General features: G+C 35.1%; 1 long non-coding RNA gene across 1 annotated transcript; it reads left to right on the top strand.

Annotated features, from left to right (window-relative positions):
• The first annotated feature begins 5298 nt into the window (after nt 1–5298).
• On the top strand, nt 5299–6132 carry LOC118765141. Its single transcript, XR_005001002.1, has 2 exons — nt 5299–5353; nt 5421–6132. It is a non-coding gene; the product is annotated as an uncharacterized LOC118765141 (long non-coding RNA).
• The last annotated feature ends 1368 nt before the right edge of the window (nt 6133–7500 follow it).

Here is a 7500-nt window from a genome sequence, read left to right as displayed (position 1 = left end):
CTATGGAAGAAATACTGCTGTTGCTGCTACTGCTACTACTACTACTGCCACCACTACTGCTGCTGTTGCTCTTACTGCTTCTGCTACTAGTACTTATACTACTACTACTACTACTACTACTACTACTTTTAATAATCATCATTTTAATGATGATGATGATGATGATGATGATGATAAATAAGGGTTCCGGACGACAAATAACATGTCGAGTGGGGTGGGGAATTACTGCTGCTCCTCCTGCTGCTACTACTACTACTTCGACTACTACTACCACTATACTACTACTACTACTACTACTACTACTACTACTACTACTACTACCACTACTACTACTACTACTACTACTATTGATAGTTACTCGTGTCAATTGCGATTATTATCAGATGCTGTGCGAGTGTTCTGTTACTGTCTGGTTTGGGTTTTATTGAATAAAATAAACAACCAAAGCATTGGTTGAACTACTGTTTACTACAGTTAAGGACCGCCGCGGTGACATGTAATACTTAGACAGTCCTAGAAGACACAAAAAGCCTCATTGATTAGTTAATACCGCTGATATTGAAATATGTCGCAATGCTGTATTAAATCTTTTCGTTTGCTTTTGTTCTGGTTTTCTTTTTTTTTTTTAATTTTTAGTACCGATGAACCAACCTTGAAGCCCGGTGAAAGTTATTAAGCATATTCTTAGTATCATCCGACCGACAAGCCGAGTAGAGATTGTTAGTTATATTTTTAATATTGTCGGACTGCGAAGGCCAATCAAGGTTATTAGTTACATACATTGGAAATGCTTCGGCACATTTTCGCTTACGGTATTCCACACAATGGAGCTACAGTAGAAACTATTTGCCCAAGATGCTACGCAAAGAGCTCGATCCCAGAACCAGGTGGTTGCGAACTGAGTTCGTACATGCACCCATCTATCAATGAAGAGACCTCTGCAGGTTTCCTCAAATTTTGTGACACCACTGAATGACAAATAATGCCAGAAATCGTGGTCTACCGTGAGTTTGAAAAATTGTGAGAAATCGTGGTTTAGTGAGTCAAAGAATTTGATGTTCCTTCGCAGATGCTTCAGATTTTCCAGATTTTCGCTCGTTTGTTTATTTTGACTGTTTGAATTACTTACATTTATATCAAACATTAGCGATCTTGTATTTCCTCAACCATTATTCTCAGTTCCTTCACACGTATTATATAATCACCCCATTTGACCCATCAAGCAAACATTTTGTTCCGCTCCTAATATCGTCACGCCACAAAAGGCCAACAACGGTGTCATGAACTCTCATTCATCTCATCAACGCTGTCTACTAATTTCGCGTGGTGCAGTAACGTATAGAGTAATTTACAACTGCCACAGTATTTCTCATTAATGATACAAACCACTTTTCATTGGATAACCAAGACAGTGTCTTAAACAATTGCATTATAGTTGATTAAACCGAACTCCAATATATTCGTAGAATTTAATTTCACAACCTCCAAGGTAGTCATGTGCCAAGCCAACTCCGGTGAGATCTGATCACAGAAAGCGAAATAAAGCTAAATATTTTAATGTATCGTCTATACGAGTTAGTGTGCCTTCGAGGTCATCGCTTCGTCTTTTATTTCCCTTAATAACAACAGAAATTACAGTTGGGCCAGTACAGCAAGGTGTCGAAAAAGTGCAGGTTATGGCTTGGTAATATGTACCATGCTTTCATTAATTGTTTTAGATGCCTATGTGAGGTCATGCTTGATCCGGTGGAACATGTAGGATGTGACTACTGGAGGGAGATAGGGCCTGACAGTAAACGACTAGTGCTCATTTATATCTGAGTGGACCGCAGCAACGTAAAATGAAGTGCCTTGCCCAAGGATACAACGAGCTGTCCGGCCCATGAATTGAATCCATGGCGCTATAATCATGAGCCGAACATCCTTAACTGCTAGGTCATGCCCCTTCATTAATAACAATTATAATAGTGTCACTGTTGACACAACAAACAAGTCAGCTCGATCAGTAAACAAACTCAGATGTTTGATCAGCTACCACAATGTTATTTGTCTTGTTTGAACAGGAGGGATCCAAGGGCTTCACAACAACAACTAATTATGAACACTTAATATAAAGTAAAGGAGTATAGTAATGAACTCGTTGACAAGAGATTAATCAATATTCTACATACAAATAGTTTGTCCATTCAGACGGTTGACAATTCGCACTTGCAACTGTTTTATTAGAAGTCTTTTAGCTAACAGCTCTTAAAGACCTACATTGGGAAATAACACGTGATATTGCCAGAAATTTGATATATTTAAATCTAATAACTCAATTCTCAATTATATGACAGTGATAATAATATAAATATACTTTAGATATATCACAATATATTTAAATATACTATTTAAGTGGTGTTATAAAACTACTGTATATAGTGGTAGTATACACACATGTGATAGATAGATGGATAGATAGATAGATAGATAGATGGATAGATAGATAGATAGATAGGTAGATAGATAGATAGATAGATAGATAGATAGATAGATAGGTAGGTAGATAGATAGACACATACATACATACATACATACATACATACATACATACATACATACATACATACATACATACATACATACACAGCTGTGTGGTATCAAATTTACTTCCCAGCCACATGGTTCCGGGTCCAGTCCTACTGCCTGGTACCTCGGGAAAATATTTTCTATTATTGCCTCGGTACCTCGGGAAAATATTTTCTATTATTGCCTCGGTGCAACCAAAGGCTTGTGAATGAATTTGGTAGACGGAATCTGAAATGCGTGCGTGTGTGTGTGTGTGCGTGTATGTGTGGGTGTGGGTGTCTTTGCGCCTGTGTGTCTTTGTACCTGTGTTTGTCTCCCACCATCGCTTGACAACAGAGTTGATATGTTTACGTTCCTATAACGTAGAAGTTCGGCATAACAGACTGATAAAATCAGTACCAGGCTTTATAACATAAATATTGAGATCGATTTGTTCGACTAAAATTCTACAAGGCAGTGCCCCAGCAAAACTGAAACAAGTAAAACGATGAAAAAAAAGATAGAGATTTTCTACTATAATAGTATACATACAACTATATATATATATATATATATATGTATAGTATAGTATAGTATAGTGTAGTATAGTATAGTAGTGGTATATTACTACATAATGAGAGGCACAGATGTTTGAATTGAAAAGACTGGTTGTTCGAATCTAGTGTTATATCCATGGTCAAAACAATTTCTCGCCAGTCCAGTCCGCTAACTATAGATACCTATAGAGTAAATTAGGTCACCACATTAGTAGTAGTAGTAGTAGTAGTAGTAGTAGTAGTAGTAGTAGTAGTAGTAGTAGTAGTAGTAGTAGTGGTAGTAGCAGCAGCAGCAGCAGCAGCAACAGTAGCAGCATTCTTTTCATGTGAGTTCGAGAGGTGACCGCAGTACAGCAAAAACATGTGAGGCAAGAGGCGTGGAGGGCTGACAGTACGGTTGAAGAATGTGATCAAGATCTAGATTATGATGATGATGATGATGATAAAGGTGATGATGACTAAGATGATGGTGATCATGGTGATTGTTTCCAGTATTATAATATGATAGTTTTAAACTTCATGGCGATCACTATTATTTACTATGGAGAATTGAATACGCGACGTTATGAAAGAATCTGGCCGGGAGTTTTGAAAATCAATTGAAAAACAATGCCACAATTAAATCAGCATTCCTGTACAATAGTTAAATTAATTCAAATCATGGCTTTCCATCTTTTCTTACTGCTCATGTGGAATCAATATTTCAATAATGGATAATTGATATGAAGAGCAATAGACCAGATCTGTGAAAAGATTTCATTCCTCTTGTTGTAAAGCAAACTTCACGCCACCTTCGCATCGCTAAACTTCTCGGAAGCTTGAACATAGCAGCAACCAATTTCCTCATACGAACTTTTTCCAAGTTCGAAAACGTAATTAATGTTTGAAATATAGGTGGGAGAACCATCAAACACCAACAGGTAATCTTTTGGTGATCTTTCTCTATGTTATAGCAGTGATTGCTGATGAAAGTCAACTCACTTCACTTCCATTGTTAATATATTGACGTCATAACCTCTCGTAATTTCTCTGCTGTAAATAATATGTTGTCTATGGCCTCAAAATGGAATCAACGTTATAACAACTCACTAAAAATATAACCTGATCAAAAAATAAATCTTGTGTTGATGATTAAAAGCATACACGTGTAGATATATGTATCATGTATATATGTATTTGTGTATGTATGTGTGTATGTATGTCTGTATATGGATATATATACACACACATATATAGATACATACATACATACACACATACATACATATATATACACTCACACACAAAAAAAATATATACACACACACAGAGATGGAGGGAGAGAAGGAAAAAAACATGAAAGATTGATCGCCAATTATTTGTCATCCTGCGCGTATTTCATTAATAATATCTATTATATAAGTAAAACCTTTTAAGCTGGTTCCATTATCAAATCATCAGAGATTGCGTAACACTTTCAAATCTGTATATAATGGACTCCAAACAGTGCTATGATATCAATGATCATAACTACTGATTGGTCATGGTCACTGATACATAATACCGTCGGGAGTCCATTGTAAATCTTAAGGGTTATTTATGAATATTGCACAATCTCCGGTTATTTCATAACGCAATCTGTTATAAAGTTTTCCTTGTATGACAGATATTGTTATTTTCATGTAAAACAGTTTGATTCAATTCTATGCGACCTAAAGTTTCGCAGACTTCTAACAGAAACTTAACTCTTTCAGGCCCAGATTACTGTAATCTGAGCTTGAACAAGCTAAGTTTCAAGTCATATGGACCCGAATCACGCTGTTTTAAATAATAATGTAATTCTTACTACCTGTGTTGAGTGCCTTTCTCTTTCGTTTGTCCACTCACTCGCAAAGATATATATATATATATTATATATAATATTATATATATATATATATATATATATATATATATATATATATATTTACATATATATATATTATATTATATATATATATTATATATATATATAACATACATACATATATATATATATATAATATATATAATACATATATTATATACGTATGTATATATGTAGGTGCATATATATATATATATGTGTGTGTGTGTGTGTATATATGCATTTATGCATATATATATTCGTACACATGCATATACACTTAGATACATTTTCTTACCCTCTTACACACATAAATACACTCTCGTTCTCTCACAACAAAGTACATGTGTGTGTGCGTGTGTGTGTGTGTGTGTGTGTGTGTGTGGTGTGTGTGTGTGTGTGTGTGTGTGTGTGTGTGTGTGTGTGTGTGTGTGTGAGAGAGAGAGAGAGAGTGTGTGTGTGTCTGTGTGCAGTAGTCTTCGTCCATTCTAATCAATTACACGGAGCAGCTACTGTCGAATCTTGAATCCCAAAGCCGAAAACAACCAATCTTTGTGTATAACTGTAAAGAACTCAAGAAACATTAGCAGAACACAGTAGAGAAATATGTGTGCCAAGTAATCTGCCGATTTGGTATTTTTTCATCACGTCACTGCCCTAACCGAATGATTCGTTTCATTTAATATCTATTTTGACGTCTCAACGCTTCTATAAACGATGAAATACGTCCCGACCTCTTAAAGTGTCGTTCGAACAACTAATATTTCGATTTAAGAGTCATTCCCATAAGCTCCATTCTTTACTAGGCACGAACTCACAAAGAAAAAATAAATAGTAAATAAAGGGAAATGACTTGGGTAAGAATCGAACATGCAACACAGCCAGACTTATCAGAGGAAATTGATTGCCAATAATCTCCAACATAACCCCATTAATTCTCTATGCTAGCAGAAAAAAGTACAAATCTACACCATTCAGTTGGTAGACTTGTTAAGATATTGACATAGTAATGAGAAGGCAGCTAAGTAGTCGCTTGATTTACTAGAAATAACAGCAAATTCCATCAACTCACACTCTGTCGTTTTCAAAAAAACAGAAGGACGCATTGGACAATGTAGTGTTAAATATAAAATGAAGGGATGGTTACGACTGAAATGTTTTTGATCATACGTCTCCTCAATCAATGCCACTAGCAACGTATGCTTGTGGAAACATTAAATACGACAGAATACCAACCATTTATCATAAACAGTATCATTCTTTGATTTCTATAGAATTACTGAACAACAAAAAATACCAACTGATACTATGACAGCTTTTTTGGACGGTTTCTTCCCGCTGTACTCTGTTTTATATTACAAATGTACTATATTGTTATAGCTATTTCAGTTTATTTTGGCGATATATTATTGGCATCATATACCGGTATATTCTAAGTAGTATGTGATATGAAGTAATCTATTTGTCTACATATTCCTATTGTACAATAACGTAACATATTTGAATGTACTATAGTTATATGATATCTAATATATTGTACAGTAACTTATGATACTGGAATATGCTACTCTATAGTATATGACACTTGAATGCACTATAGAATATGTGATACTTGAATCCGTTACTTTACTCAAGCATATGATAATTGTTTGTACTGTGCGCAATCATTTGATATTTAGAGCTGTTATACTCTTAGTATTTTGTATGTATTGTATAGCATATATGATATTTCTATGTGCTGTACTGTAGAGGCAGTATGGCCGAATGATTAAGGGGTTCGCTTTGCAATCACAAAATCCACGATTCGATCCCACTGCGTGATACCTATAGCGTGTCTTATATCATTCCCTAGGATCAACCTAAATTTTGTGAATAAAATTGAGTAGAAGAAAACTGCGTGGAAACTCGTCGAATGGATGGATTTTTCCCTTTTAATTCAAAGGTACGGCCTTGTCACACACTATGCTCAAATTTTTTCTACCTGAGAAATACATTAAGGATACATGTGTCCATGGAATACTCAATCACTTATACGGTAAGTCACTGAGCAGATAATTCAGTAGCTCCAACAACTGAATCTTGCTCGTCGAATCAGATGGAAATCCATTTTATTCTAGCATATGATGTTTTAAAAATACATATAGGTAACATCTTTTTACAGTGTATGCAATAATATCTCACGCACCTGTATCAGTTTTTGCGACTGCATTGTTGCAAACAGCATTTCACTTCGTTGGACAGGATATCACTACACTACAGCATAATACAATAAACCGTTAAGGAGAGATATCGTTATTTAAACAACAGTATGTGAATATTATCACAGTGGGTAATAAATCATACACAGCCATCATAAACTTACCATGTTACGTGTGATATTGAAGATGATATACACATATATTGTATATCAATGTATCAGGATAGCTATTACCACCTTAAAGCAATGTGTTACTGCCACAGAACGCACACTGTAGTACCACAATACTATACAGTCAAATTCAATTACAAACGTTATCAATGCTACTTTTCTTG

Source organism: Octopus sinensis, linkage group LG10 (genome assembly GCF_006345805.1).
Source record: "Octopus sinensis linkage group LG10, ASM634580v1, whole genome shotgun sequence".
NCBI classification, from domain to species: domain Eukaryota; kingdom Metazoa; phylum Mollusca; class Cephalopoda; order Octopoda; family Octopodidae; genus Octopus; species Octopus sinensis.
This window is presented reverse-complemented; position numbering and strand designations above follow the sequence as displayed.